This window comes from Neopelma chrysocephalum, unplaced genomic scaffold (genome assembly GCF_003984885.1).
Source record: "Neopelma chrysocephalum unplaced genomic scaffold, ASM398488v2 Primary Assembly neopelma1_105, whole genome shotgun sequence".
Taxonomy (NCBI): Eukaryota; Metazoa; Chordata; class Aves; order Passeriformes; family Pipridae; genus Neopelma; species Neopelma chrysocephalum.
Genome location: NW_020897769.1, coordinates 2,006,810 through 2,022,837, shown reverse-complemented (window position 1 = coordinate 2,022,837; position 16,028 = coordinate 2,006,810).

The window sequence follows — 16,028 nt, the reverse complement described above, 5'->3', positions numbered from 1 at the left end:
TTCTACATATCATACAGCAAACTCAGTTTGTTTGTTCTGAGCTGGCTCAGACACACGGACTCATCACACCCATTCTTAGACACACACTTCTGTCACCTCTTCCCAGACACAGCACTGTAAAACAGCCTTCCAGAATATCCCTATTTTCACTTGCCTTTCCTTCCATTGGATGATCCTGAACCCGACTGGTATGAGAGACTTCATTAAAAAATTCCAGTTGAACTGAACTAGCCGATCCTTACTGCCAATGAAATTGCTCTTGCTAAGAAGTCTGTATAAAAGACCAGCACCTGGAGACACCAGATTGCTCAAGGGATTGGTAACAGGCTATGGAATATTGAATCTCTAGGGTACTGGCCTAAATCCAGAGTCAGGACCGAACATGAAGCATCAGTCTCTCGGGCAGGCTGCCACACAACACCTCTAAAAATCCTTCTCTTCACCCAGGAGAGCCCTCACCACTCCTCTGCTGAGGAACTTTCTCCTCTTTCCAGTGTGAGCCACACAGCTGAGACAAGCTGGAGTTCAGAATCGTGCAAGATGTTATGCCAACACAAAATGAAAGTTTTAGTGCAACTGCCTGAGAAGTGCCAGCTACTAGATTTAGTTCATGTCTTTCAGAGGAGGGATGTGTAGGCTCATGGTTTTTCTGCTGATACACACTATAACACAAGAGACAAATGAAGGCAGTTCTCTGTGCCCAGAGCAGAGAGGCTACACACAGTTATGCCAATAATCTTTAATTTCCTCTGTACTGAGTCTTTATGGATCAGTAAACTAACTAAAAATCCTTAATAATTATTACATATGTAAAGGAGAAAATAATTTTAATGGAAATTAAAACATAGTAAAGGTAGAAACCATCAAAAGTAAAAAAACCAAACAAAGAAAAAAACCCACAAAACAAAAAACAAAACAAAACAAAAAAAAACTTAAAGCCAAACAACACAATAGAAGTTGAGTTTGTTTTAAACAAAAGAGATTCCCCTGCACATTTTCCCATACACAGCAGCAGCAGCAGCTGTCTGTTCCTTCTCTGTGCTGGTGTTGGAAAGAAAATTCCTGTGCCACTCCCTCCCCTCCTCCTGCGTTATCATTGTCCACAGCAGATTTCTTCACACCCTTCATTGCACCTGATCCTCTTTCTATCTGAGCAAAGAACAAATTATTTCCATTTGATGTATTGTATCACTGTTCATCTCCATGCAGATCCAGTAACTGCCTCTATTAGTGATTCCCAACTTTCCCAACTTAGCAGGTCTGTGACTGTACAGTATCAGTGAAAGCGCAGCTGGAGAAATAAAACCCATGTAAATAGCTGAAAAGATAGGTAAAAGTCTGGGCACTGATCCAAAAACACTAAACTACAGACTCCCAACATCTGGTTCAGGGTGGATTCCAAGAAAGACAGAAAGAAAGAATTGATTTATCTGTACATGTTTTACATAAGGTTTTAATTTAATTTTTTAATTCATCAAAAATTTTACTCAATTGTTGTGATTTAATTTTTTCACCTTACTGCATCCTGTTGCGTTATTCAGAAGGAAACAGTGCCTTTGACAGGAGTTATAAGTAGCCCTCAGTTTCAGACTTTCATATCTCATTGGAATACAAGCAAATTACAGATAAAAACCTCTAAATTTTATCGTTCGGCCTCTCTCTCTTTTCAGCTAGGGCTGGGTTTATGACCATGCATGAGAATCATATACTGATTTCATGATCTTTCAGGCAAATTATTGCAGCAGGCAGTTCCTCAGCTTCTTTGAGCACGACAGACTCCAGAGCAAAGCCCACGTGTACCCACCCGAGGCACCCAGGACTCCACCACTCCAACCACTGCTGTGTGAGGAGTGTTTTCTGCTTTCAACTGTTTTATTAGCTGAGAGCTTCTGCTGAGGAGTTCAGAGACAATGCAATTTCCAAAAGCTCATAGATGACTTAGAATCCCCGGTTTTCAGGGATATTTCCACTCTTAACCTACCTGAGCTCTTTCCAAACTCCTGCCTCCCCAGGTCTAAAGGGCAGGTCAGCTCTGCCCCATGGCACTGCCTGCTCTGGCCACACAGAGTGCCCTGGGCAATCAGCACCGACTGTCACTGTGCCCCTGCTGCAGGGAGGTCTCTCTGCACCTCCAACCACTGACAGTGGCATCCAAACCTCAAAAACTCTTGATGAGGGCACTTGCAATAATCATTAAACGCACAAACGAAACGATGAGAAGCTCTGAAAAGTCTCCAAACAATTTCAAATTTGCCTACTTTGTGCTTCAAGGCAGCCTCACTCGGAGCTGGGCCATGAGTGTTTGTGTGCTTTCCAAGTGTTTTTACACACACACAAACACAGAAGGAGGAATTCACGTGGGGTGAATTGTGTGATTCTCCTGCCCAAGGACTAAATCCCTCCTACACCTAGGCAAGGTGTGCATTTTCCTCCTTTCTCCTCTTTCCAAACAGAAAGAAGGCTCAGGACAGAGTTCAGGACTTGGCACTGTCAGCCAAGTGCACAGCCAGGCTGGACACAACCATCTTGTGTCTTTGCCAGTGCCGTGCCCTGTCCAGGGGCACCAGAGATTTTATTTCCATCAGAAGACTTTTTATGCAACAAGGTAGTGCCTTCCAGGTAGTACAGAGTGCCAGAAAAATGGCAGTAGGCCACTACTCATTGCTCTGAATCTGTGATGAGCTTTCCATTTACGAAGGGAGGCAATGGGAATCCCAGTGGGATTGACAGATTATAAGGAGGAGATGAATTCTGTCCCTCAGAAACAAAGTCCCCAAGAAATAAGGAAGCTACTATTCTTGAAGACCTGTGCAATTTATTCTTTAAGAAGGGAGCCTAAGGGTAGCAATTACATATGCATATTATTCAAACCTGAATTCTTCTCGTGAAACTCTCTTTAAATTATGCCAGTTTACAGGACCACCTTTTCTACCTGCTCCCAGCTGCTGCCACAGAAAGATCAGCTTTCTGCCTGCCCCCTGCCCTCCTCCTGCCTGTGCCATCTCACTTCTTCCTTCCTGTCAGTCCTGGCTTGAAGTGACCCTTAGGGAGCATATTCAGCTCTTCAGACCACCAGAAAACAACTGACTTTCACTCTGAAAATACTTGACTGATGTTCCACTGCCCCAGGCAGAAGAAGGAGAATAAAGCAGCTTGCTGCATAGTTGACAAAGCATGAGTGCTTTGAAAAATGACTGATAGGCCCTCCACCCCATACCTTTGTGCTTCCCACATCAGTCTGCATGTGTATGTTCACACCCGGGCACCCAGATCACACACTGAACTAAAGGAACAGTCACAAACCAGAGAGGCAATTTCAAATCAAACAGAATCTCCTTCTGGGTTACACTAACAACACTTGGTAATGAAAGCAACAGAGAAGTTTCATTAAATGCCCTGTTCCAGTCCAGTTCCTTTTACCCCATCCCCTGCAGTTGTTAGATTCTTCTGCAACCAAGTAATCTGACAGAAAACTAACTCCAAAAGACAGAACAGGACAGAAAGTTTTCACCTGAAGTTGTTTCCAATGGGTTTAGAATGGTTGGTTGGTTTGGAGATTGCAGGTACTACTGATACACAGCTTGTGGGTTAAAAACAGGGGGAAGGAGGAGAGGGGAAATATCTAAATCCAACCTCCAGGACTGGTCTTGTCAGGCAGAATTAAAGCATCATCACGGCCAGGCTTCACGAACGAAGATTTGGGAAGGGCTCTACCCACATTTGTTGCAAGCACGTTGAGAATTAAAGCATTTCACAAATAATTACCAAAGACTAGGTAACAAGCTAGCATTATACAGAATTTGCAGCCACTTGAAAAGATGAATCAAGACAGGCAAAAGCAGATCTATATCCTTTCTTTGCAAAGTTCCTGCTTTACAGGCAGATCCAAACACAAACAGGCCAAAACACTGCCCGAGACAGTCCAACCTCTTCCTGTGCAGGGAGGGAACACTCCAAGGCAGTGGAGCTGGAAGGAAGTCCCTTTTTTCTGCGTCTCAGCCCTTTGGCTTTTCACCACCTGGCCACCAGTTCTAAAACGATGACCTCATCATTTATCATTTTACTTAATACATGACCTGCTCAGTAAAATATTTGCAGACTTGGTACTCTGGTACTTTACCCCATTCCAAAGGCACGCAGAACATTTCACATCTCTCTCCTGCAGGTGGTCCTCTGCCCTGACTCAGGGCCAAACAGAGTATAAAGTTAGGCCAGTTCAGCAGTATAGGTGAAGGCATCTGAGCTGAGGGAGGGGAGTACAGTAACTGCAGATGCCAGTTGTGGCTATACATTTCAAAGATAGCGTTAATTTATTTATTTGGCTTACAGTGACCAAATCCATCTGTCCAGTACAGATGATATACCACAAGACGTCTAAGAATCACTACAAATCAACATTTTTTGTATTAAAATTGTTCACATATGTACCAGGGAGACACAGAAAGGTGTATTAAAAGTGGTCCTGTTCTTTCAGGCAATTCCACTCCATTAAATATTATGAGTACACATGTCTGGGAAGGATAAGAACAGAGGAAAAGAAAAAAATAAGTATCAGATACTTTTATGTTCCCAGTTTGTTTTTAGAATGTTTAACAGTGCTAAACATAATGCCTTTTCAGTTCATTTCTCCATCTTTTTCTCCATTCCATTAAAATATTTCCTGTGCTAGGTGATCTCTCTCTCTCTCTCTCTCAATAGTTTTATACTGGATGATCTAGTGGCAAGTATCTTCAGACACAGTGATTTTGATTTACAACTAGGAAGTAGAATGTATTGATGAAGGTATAGACAGGAAGATAGACAGGTATAGACAGATAGGTGTAGGCAGGAGGCATTTCTTTTCAGCTTAATTACAGGATGCATTTGCCCAACTGGTTTTGATTTCTATTTCTATTCCTCCCCAAGGACACAGACGTGAAATTCGGTGCTGATGGCACTCAGGGCTGACAGGCACTGGGACAGTTGACGCTTCAGACTGGGGACTCAGTGACACACGTGTCCCTCCCAAAGGAATTCTGCCCTTTCAAAAAAGAAACACAGCAAAGAAGAGTTGGGAAGGAGATTTCCTCTGCAGTCCAGCCCTCAGTAACACATCCCTTCCATTCCAGTGCAGACCCTGCCCGAGCAGAGAGCGGCACAAGAGCCAAAGGCCAGATCCAAAGACACACGGGGCAGAACCTGAGTGAAAGGTACTCTACAGAACCCTTTATTAGGAAAGGCTGCTGAGGAAATTCCTGGGTCCACAGTGACTGACTGACTATTCTTCCTCTTTTTTTCAAAGCCTCAGCTACTGTGCTTTCAAACTAAGATTTGACTTCAGCTTTCAGAAAGACGCGAATAATAATAAAACCATATTGCTGCACATATGACTTATGATTAAGCAGCTCTCTGGGTTATTTACAGAGGAAATGTCTGAAAAGGCACTGGCTGACACTTATCAAAGAATTTGGAAATGGAAATTACAGCAAAAGAAAGTAAATTAGCCAAGAATTTTAGAAGAAACAGGATATAATGGTCAAATAGATGACATCAAATTAAAAACCCAGATCAGGAACCAATGCAAAAACCTCAGGAAGATATGCCTTCAAGCTGGTGACATCATATTTATGTATGTCCTATGTCATTGAGACATTTTCTGGTGGTTTCATTAAAGGTGAAAGCATATGATTTTGAACCCCTGTATTTTTGTCTGTGTTGCATATTACCCATTTTCCAGGGATCTGCAAGTTACTGAAGTAACTCCCTATTCATAATTTCTTACTCAGATTATACATCAAGTCTACTGGAAGGCGGAGATTTCCAGTAGTTCTTATTGTGAAGAAAGAGTACAAGATTTTTCGAGACATTAGTTAATGAGTCATACTGTTTGTGTTTCCCAAATAAATTAATAACAACAACTAACAATTCATTCCTAAAGTCCCTGTGTGCCCACAATTCCAACTGATGGCAGTGGGAGCCAGAAATGCTCTGCAGCTTTGGAAAGGAAAACTGTCCCATGTGTCCAGCACAAGTTTCTATGAGTGAATCGATGACGGCTAAAGAGGACACTTGAAATCTTTGGAAATCAAATTTTAAAACTAAAAATCCTAAACTAGTAAAACACAATAAGCTTATTATAGAACACAGTCTTCTGAGACTACTATTCCATTTACCTGTGCAACCTGCCACTGGGCAGCAGATGCTACATTTATTAATGTTACTGTCATTGATAACATTATCACTGGAATTATTTATTACCAATTATTCCCAATAGATTATTGACAGCACGGGTAGAGCAATCCGAACAGGAAAATGGTCACTTCTATGGAATCACCAGCAGCTGGCAAGAAAAGCTGAAACCTGAACTAACATCCTGGATGAATCTATTCTAAAGGTGTGTAGGTACACTTGGTACCTAGAGCACACCTGTATGCAAGACCTCAAAGGTTTGGGGGGACCGTTCTGTTTGTTTGGGGTTTGGTTTTTTGGTGGTTGTGCTTTTTCACAAGTTGGGTGTTACTGTTCCCTTCTGTGTGGGAGGAGAAGAGGTGGCTCAGGACAGTGCAGGGTTTGCCCAGCCCCACACACTGTGCTCCCTCAGCCTTCCATCACCCACTGCTGAAGGGGTGGCTGTGCAGCTCTCCGGGGGGGGCAGCTTTTGGTTCTTAGGAGTTCAGTTCAGGAAAGTACAGCAATATACAACTCCACTTTGACTTCTGCAGCTGCCAGACCACTGCCTTAGCTCTGCCCTGGAAAGAAATACCCCAAGACTGGTTCTCTTAGTGCCAGGCTCTTAGAAAGGAGGGAGCTGGACTGCTGCGAGGGGCGCACGGTGGGCGAGGAGCTGCCGGCGAGGGCAGCAGTTCACCTGTGTGGGCAGGGGAAGGCAGGGCAGGCAGGGTTATGTAAGCAAAGCCCGTGGAATGTGCAGAATGTACACACAGGGTGTGCCGGGCAGGCCGGGGGCTGGGGCCAGGGAAGAGCCTCCCAGCCCACGGGCAACAGGTTCCCTGACAAAAGGCCTTTCCAAAAGGAGCCCACGTCCTCTGCTCTTGCTGCTCTTTCTGCCCTTGGACTCAGAGATACAAAAGTCATCAGACACAAGCACGGACACGACAGTGCACTATTAATGCTACTAAGATAATCATGAATAAAATAGCTAACACTTCTCCAGTGGCCTCGTCCCCTTCCTGAAACAGGCAAGACTTCTGCAATTGTTGCCAAAAAAAGCACAGGCAAGATATACAATCAAAGGTAAAGAAAAACTTCACACCGTTTCTAGAGCAGTCTGGGATTTATGCTCTTGCTACTTTGCATTTTTTGCCATGACTAATTAACACATCCCTCCCTAAAATCTACTCAAAACTCCAAACAACTAAAGGAAAAAAAAATGGAACATTTCAATGTTGAATGAGTCTGGCCTAACCACTGAACTGCTCCTTTTGTCTTCCTCTTCAGGTGCCACTTGAAACAATCAAACCCAACTGGTAATGGTAAGTCCACTTCTAATTTATAGATGTTTGTAAAGCAAGTGCTTATGAAAAGGTGGAATAAGACCTCATCCAGCTGGAAGGTAGATTTATCTAACTAATGTGCAAACCCAGGGATCTGTGTAAGTTTGTGTGCTGAGTACATTTGATAAATACTTGATCGCTGTCTTTGCAGACCTGCTGTGGGCATACAAAAGTGGGCCTGAATATCCTCTGACTTCAGTACAGAGTTAGGGGAGGAATCCCACTCCTACTCAGCTGCAGGAATGCATCCTGTGTTTTGTGACTGCCAACGAGAAATCCAAGTTAAACTCTCTGCAGTGATACTTGAACTAGCTCTACTGATCAGAACTAATTATAGGAAAAGTTCACACATTGAATGTCAAAGATGAATCCACAGAGGAAATATAACATATGAAACGCAGGTTCCAGACATGCTGCTCAAAACAAATCTGAAAAAAATAAGGTCAAGGGACCCGGAATATTTCTCACAGAGATTCTGCAAGCTAAGTAGTGAAATGGTGTTAAATAAATTACATGGTTTCATATTACTCACTCTGCAGCTAGAGACTACAGAGGACTATGGCTCTTTGGGGTACCTCCCAGAGCACAACAAATGTGTCTGGAGAAACACACAAAGAAGAGCAGAAACTTTAGATACTGTTTAACAGTTGGCCATGACTTTCTGTTTCATAAGCAGCCATCTCTTCTGCAGGACCAGTGTGTTGGACAGACTCTCTGTACTGAGAAATTGTGAAGACAACTGATAGCAGGCACTGGGAACATTCACAGCCATCACCTCAGTGGACACAGGCCGAAGTGGACACAGACATGCAGACCCCAGGCTCCTCTGAAGCCTCATCACACTGGCCCTGGGCAGCCCTCAGTGCAGGGTCAGGGCACAAAGGCAAATTTCATTTAGAACCAGGCACAGTTCCCAGCATTGAGGTTATTTTTCAGGTCCAAAGTTTCACACAATTGTGTGACCACCATTTCCACAGATAGCAACGTTCATTTTTCAAAAAGGATTGTTCACCATGCATTCATCTTCTGTTTTACTAACAGATCCCCACTTCTTCTGGAAATTTCATATTCTCGAGTGCCATTTTTCACAGAAATAGCCTCATTTTTGAGTTCATAGAAAGCGGAAAATGCAATAAAACCCTTAGATATGAGGTGATTTGTCATCTTGCTAGAAATACTTTAACACAATTCTGATTCACCACCATCCCAGGAAAGGCTGCCTATAACACACTGAGAGCCAGGGTGGGCTGTGAGCCAGTGAAGCACTCCAGCATGATTTCAGCTTTCAGTTCAGGCACTGCCTGGAGTGAGATGACTTAAAAATCATTACAATTAAAAAGGCCTAAATGGCTCGTTAGTTTAGAGCCTTGGTGTGAACATCCTAGCACGAGTATCATAGCACACAGTTACAGCATTTTGAGTTTATAGTGCCCTACCACATGACCCAACCTGAGTAAGGCCCAACAGATGAGCTTCAGGTGAAAGTTGATGGGAATGGACAATACTTGCAAAAGGCCTTCAGCAGGGGCCTTTGTATTCAAGAGTCTTTTATCCCAGTGTAGGTGAGAGTATAGTTTATGCATCCCAGGAGGAAAATAACTTAGTCAGAAAGCTCTCAAAGAAAGATAAAGAGTGCAGACAGAAAAGCTATTGTGCATAAATCCAGGTGGAATTGTAAGTCTTTCTCAAAATGCTGAAAGAATAAATCCACCTCCCACAAACTACAGAAAAAGATGTGGTTCCCATACACATGTGAGTGGCAAAGCAACTTCCCACATAGTCACATCTGCCCCCTTTTTCCTCTGTTCCATTGCTGAAATTCTGTCGTGAGAGTAAACACCAGAGGGGGCAGGGGCTGTGCAGGCACCTTGTTGGGGAAAGGAGAAAAGGAGGGAACAAGATTTGTACCTTCGATATTTGCATATGAATTTGGCTTCAGCCTTCATCCTGTTTACATGCCTTTGAACACTTTCTGTTTCTTTCTGCATTCTTCACTGCTCCATTTTATTTATTTTCACCTCCTGTTTCTCAGATCTTCTGCCAGACTGCTTATTTAATTCTACTTGTTGCACTGAAAACACCATTGTTGTCATCCAAATTAATCCCTGAACATAATAAAAACCTCAAAATAGCTCAGACAACCAGTTTTCCATCCTTTGGTCTCACTTGAAGTACAGTATAAAAGCCAGTACTTGGGAGCTCTGATAGTTTACACAGGACCAATCCTTGGTACATGGCATTTTAGGAGGCAGTGCACTTTTTTCCTTCCTCGCCTATGTTTTCCTTTCATCAGTTGAGACCACTCAGAGTCCCCCACCATCTCCAGCCCAGTTAGCCCCTCTTCCAAGGTAATCCAATGGCTTTCAAATAAACTCAGTACTTTTGAAGTATTGAGGTGGCCTCCTGTGGCAGGTTAGCTGAGAAGCAAGATAAACTAAAATTACCTTTACTTTTAAGGATGAGGGACGGGAACCATCTCCTAAGAGTCTATGGTGAAGTAGTAGGGCACTCTGACTACAGGTTTCCTGTTAAGTCTCCTATGTTCCTCTCCATTCAAACTGCACAGAGGAAAAAAATAGGAAAAAAAAAAAACAACAACAAAACCAACCAACCAACCAAAAAAACAGAGAAGACAAGAATAGAAAGAAACACAATAGGACCAATATTTTCCCTGAACCTATATTGCCATTATCTGCCCTCATCCTCAATTTTTTTCTGAGAGGTGAGAAGGGCTCTGAAAAGACTAAACAGTCTATTGCTGTAGAGATCAAATATCTCTCCTTGTAACAGTTGATCAGGATGGAAGGGAGCTGTAGTGAATGAACACAGCAACCCACGCTACTGACTCAGTCAAGTATTCATTTCATGCTTTATGGAGAACAAAAGGGGGATGCTGTTCTGTGTGAGGAGCTGGACAATCCTCCTCAGGGGGCAGCTGCTGGTGTCAGCCATGCATGGGGGTCCTCTGCAGCTCTGTGGCAATGAGAGCACAGGCAGATGAAGACACCCAGCAGATCACACAACGTGGTCACAGGACAGGACCTGGACTGCCTGTCAAATTTATAATTCTTAAATACAATCTTTTGTGGTTTGTTTTTTGGGAGGGAAAGAAAGAGAAAGTGGCAGATGCTGAAAGAAGGAATCGCCAGAGGAAGGAATGGCAGTATCTAAAGCACTCAGAGAGAGTGTAGACTCTACTTAGTCTTCTTACAAACTTCAATCCCAAAACCTCTCAACAACAACAAAAATTCTGAAACTGCACATAACTCTGCACTGGTTCAGCCTCACCTTGAATATCATGGCAGTTTTGGTCACCACAATGTGAGAAAGATCTTTGGACACATTAGAGAGTGTCCAAAGGAGGCAACGAGGATGGGGAAGGGCCTTGATTTGAAGCCGTGTGAGGACACTGAGGGCACTTGGTGTGTTCAGCTGGAGCAGAGGAGACTGAGGGGAGACCTCCCTGCAGTTCCAATTTCCAGGGGAGGGGCAGAGGAGGGGCAGGGACTGAGCTCTGCTCTGGGGGGACCAGGGACAGCAGCCAGAGAATGGCTGGAGCTGTGTCAGGGCAGGCTCAGGTTGGATCTCAGCAAAAGGTTCTTCCCCCAGAGGCTGGTTGGGCACTGACCAGGCTCCCCAGGGCAGTGGGCACAGCCCCAAGGCTGCCAGAGCTCCAGGAGGGTTTGGCTGATCCTCTGGGGCACAGGGTGGGACTCTTGGGGATGGGCCTGTGCAGGGCTGAGGGTTGGACTCGATGGTTCTTGTGGGTCCCTTCCAGCTCAGCATATTCTGGGATTCTGCGATAAAGAATTAATCTTCTCTTGCTGGCATTGTCCAGCCTACCACTACTATGTTTTTCCAAGGGTAACTCACCAATTACTCTTCAGTCTTTTTAATTCCTTGATTTGAAATAAATGGCAAATAAATATAGTAAAGTGAATTTACATAGTGCATCAATTAGATAAATATTCACTTGAAATATAAGCAAACCATTCAAACTGGGAGGATAATAATTTTTGAAGCTGTTTCTAACTTTTAAAGGATTACTTTAGACCTTTTCCTGCAGTCTCAACGACTCCTATTTTATTTTTTCACATAGAATTTACAATGATTCCTACCATTTATGTCATGCAATAGTGCTTCTAAATTAGAAAACCAGACTGGAACTTCAGCAGCCTGTCTGAGTATTAACCAATTTCGGCTCCTCCGTTCTGACAAAGCCCTGGCTGAGAGATAAAAAAGAATTGCATACCTTACTTGTTAAGAGCTATTCATGCCAACTCTTCCTCTTGCTGCTATGCACTAATCACAAATTAGAAAACATTTTAATATTTTCAACACAGAGGCCTCGTGCAAACCCAGATATGAGAAAGAAGTCAGAAAAGCTACAAAATCTTTGAACGTATGCTTATGGTGCTTTAGCAAAGAATTAATTGACCAGAACATGTGCAGGCTGCTCTCCAGTCTGTGGATACATAAGATGCAACTGTAGCAAACAGTCTGTTTTTTAAAAGTAAGTCTTTAACAATAAAAATTGTGATTAAACCCAAAACATTTTAAGTGTTCACTTTTTGCATTCAGGATCTCACTTGACTTTGCCATTTGCTGATTTGGGGAAGCCAAATGGTAGTTTTCTCCTTCACTTTCTGTTCATACCAGGTTCCCTTTTTAGCTCTGACACTAAACACAGCAGGACTGCGTTTAAATAAAAACATGCAGTTTCCTTGGGTCTTGTGGATATATTTTCCAACTCACAGATATTCCCACTCATATCAGACTCCGTAAAAAACAAAACAAAAAGCAAAGTCTAACCCACGTTTTAGTCCTAAGATATTTGCCAGTAGTCCTTTAATCCTGAAAGATAAAACCAGAATAAGATCACTACATTTTTGCAGAGCAAAAAGCCCTCCTGAAATAAAGCCTTAAAACTGTGGGGGGTTTTCCTGAGTACTTTGCCATGCACTAAAATAGCCAATTGCATCAGAAGGTCTGAGGCACGAGCAAAAGTTTGACATTGACACTTCCAGGCTCAGCAGAAAAATTATCCTGTCATTTGAAAAAGTATTTACTACCTTGTAGCTGCTCTTTCCCATGCCAAGTATTTCTGTCCTCTCAGAACTGCTTAGGAGGGGTGCTCTTCCTTATTTTAACTTGGCTGCCATCAATAAGGGGTAACTGATAGAGAAGAAGAAAACAATGTGCATAGCTGCCTCTCTGGAATCCTTTGAACTAGAAGCCCCTCAAAGCTTTCACTGAAAGGCAGGTTTTTGCACTTCGGCTGGGGCTGATATCCTTGAAACCATAATATTTACATTCTTTCTCTTTTATATTGCTTTCCCTTAATGCTTCCATGAGACAGTTAAAAATAGAAGGTGAGACGCTATAACTAGACAGAAGGCTATCTAGTGGTATGGTGCTCCCCAGGACTTCATGCCTGTTCCTTTTTGATGAGTAGGGGAAATACCTACTGGGTCAATTGGGGCACCTCCTCCTACTCCTGCCAGGGAAGATTCCTACACTGCAGCCCTGCCCTGGCTCACACCCAAGAGGCTACAGATCACTTGCACAGGTTATGTAATGAAGGCTTGAGAGCTTCATGTGCCTTGCTGACCTGGAAAACTGAATTGGCTCTTCTCGTGGAGGATCTATTTGAGTTCCTTCCTTAGTTTATCTGACTTCTGTGTCACTTTGTCTGCCACCCATGTCTGTCCTGGGAGGTTATCTGGCATTGCACCACCTCAGCACAATTTCAGGAATTTGTTCTTTCCTAGTTCATGTTGTCAGTATACTTTTCAAGCAAATTGAGTTGTCTTTTTAGTGTTACTTTCTTAGTGTCTCCCCACAGTAACTAATGTCTTGAATATCAAAGTCTTATACAGAAGTAATGAGAAGTTGCATCCTTTCGGCCTTTTGTCCCAGAAAGTTTCCTGCGTGTATGATCTGCTTTGTACGGGGGATCTCCAAACTCTAAGCAGTGTGGGAAGAGAAAGACTTGTCAGTCTTCTTTCCTGCCTTTTCCCCTTTCCTCACAAGCTGCTGATGCTGTGACACAAATCCATGCAGTGTCAGAATGAGGCCATATCTTAATGCTCCTGGGAAGGATCTGGTGCACAGTTCATATGCACACGGTGTTCCCTGTGCCAGGTCTGCTTCACATCCATGCATTTCAGTCAGGGCAAGGCTATGTACCCTCAAACACAAATCCATGCTAGAACTAGAGAAAGAATGAAAACTACTGCTGTAGGATAGGACAGACATCCTATGGATGCAGGATAATACACATTATCCTTCATCCATAAATGGTTCTTGAATCCCTAGGATCAGTCACCATTTCTCTATTAACCTGCATTTACACAGCTTAAAAAGCAGCAATGTTAAAATGGATCTGATGGTTTCTTATTCCAAATGCATTTCTTCTCTATAAATAATGTTTAAATATGATTAACTGTATTTCAGCTGTGAAAAGGCAGAAGTGACTAAATGACTGAAGTAATTTTACTGACTTGATTGTGAAAATCCAAACACTGGCCTAGTTCTTCAAATTTTCAAAAATCATAGCTTAAATAATTCATTTAATAAGTTTTCCATTCAGCTACCAGTGCAGAGATTTTGGTTTGTTCTCATTCTTTTTCTTACAGAAACCAACAGAGCCATCTCTACTCACACTTCACAAGACCAATTCTGTGTCTTTTGTAACTTATTAAACAAATTAAATACATCTTAAAAACAAAACAAAATAGAAATAATAAAATCTTCCAACTATTAAAACACAACTTTCACTTATTACACTTCTCAGTCAAGAATATTTAAGGACTTTAAGAGAATGGTTTACCACTGTGAAAAAAAATCTATTAATTTATGTCATGTATTATACAGAAGTAAACATACAAAATGGAGACACATAAATTATAGCTTCTTACATGAAACAAGACTGTATAATACAATAGAGTCATTAATTGTGACATTTATGCTGTTGCCATTAGAGTTTCCCTATAAATGTATATATGCATGTACATGCACATACATACATATATATTTGTCAGTGTTGTTTGGTGTGTGGAATAAACAACACTGAAATCAAACTAGTTCCACTACAAAATATCTCCAAGTATCCTTGGTTTAATTTCCACTTTTATTTTTTTTGGTCTTTCCATTTCTCCCTCACCGACTTTGCTTCTTCCTTGCTTTATTTTGTGACTGATTTTTTGCTGTTCTTTGTGCTTGATTAGTCTTTCATTTTGTCTGCCAAATGCCCTCTCAATCTAGATTCCTCTTCAAAACCATTAATTTCTCCACCTCTACCCTTTCCTTTAAATGCAACCAATGGTTTGTCTCTTTAGGGCTGCAAAGCTTTTCACTAGGGCCTATGCTTTCAGTGTTTATTTGTACAATATCTGATTTATTTGCAATCCTTTGAAAATTCTTACTAATATTTTAGTAGGGTTTTTTCTTCTCACACTTAAGAATTGATATAGTGTTTGTCTTTTTTGAAGCCAGAGAGATAAAACAGTGATCCATAACTAGATGGACAAAGCACAGTGGAAAAATTAGGTGGTTTCAGCCAGAAAAACTAACAATCAAGAACCTTTTGGCAGGTCTGAATTTTAACTTAAAGCTGCAAAATACATCATTTGAGACAGCTTCAAGTCTTGACCAAATCTTTACTGGAAATTACAGTAGCAAAACAAAGCAGAGTCTCCTGAGGCACCCTCACATCTCAGCTAACGGATTTAATCACCTGGCAGCTTGCAAGCATTTATTTCACGTAAGAGGGAATGTTCCAGATGATTCTGGAATTTGATGGAAAAGATTTTGAGTTCAATAATATTAAAACCTCTGGCAGCACTAGTCATTGTCAGACTTGCTGGGCCCAAAATATGATTTCTCTTCAAATATTATTTCCTTCTCAGAGTTTAAATGCTGTGAGGCTCCAACTTACACTTGTTCCTTGCATGACCAACTGGCTAGAACTTTTACAGACAAAACCCAAACAATTCACCACGGGGCCCCGCCATAAACAAAGTCATATATGAATGCTATTTTTATTGCACAAGCTGTAAAGATTTCCTGGAAGCTCATCTGTGCTGAGTACATTATACCTAAGAGAGGTTTCCATAATACTGCCTCCAACTCCATAGACTTTCCAGGAGACAGGAAAATTTTGAGTATCCCGCTCCAGAAGAAGCGCTCAGATTAAAGGAAAGTATCATTAGCCAGAGTCTAATAAGTTTATAAGTCTGATTAAGCATTATTTTTTTTCTTCTGGAGATGGCAGTAGTGTCCATGCACAGATCACTTAATTGGCTTTCTGACTTTTCATTTGAGTGCCTGGAGAGAATAATATTACCTTTAATAGTTGAAAGATGTGACAAAGAGAGAAAGATATTCCTGCATCATATGACAAACTGGTTTCTTTCTCTCTCCTCCCCATTTATATCCTCAGCATGAGGTGTTTCTTCATCTCCAATCCGTTTGGCCATCCCAACTGCTGCCAGTCACACCTCCACACGCAGCTCACCAGCCCTGAAAAACTGT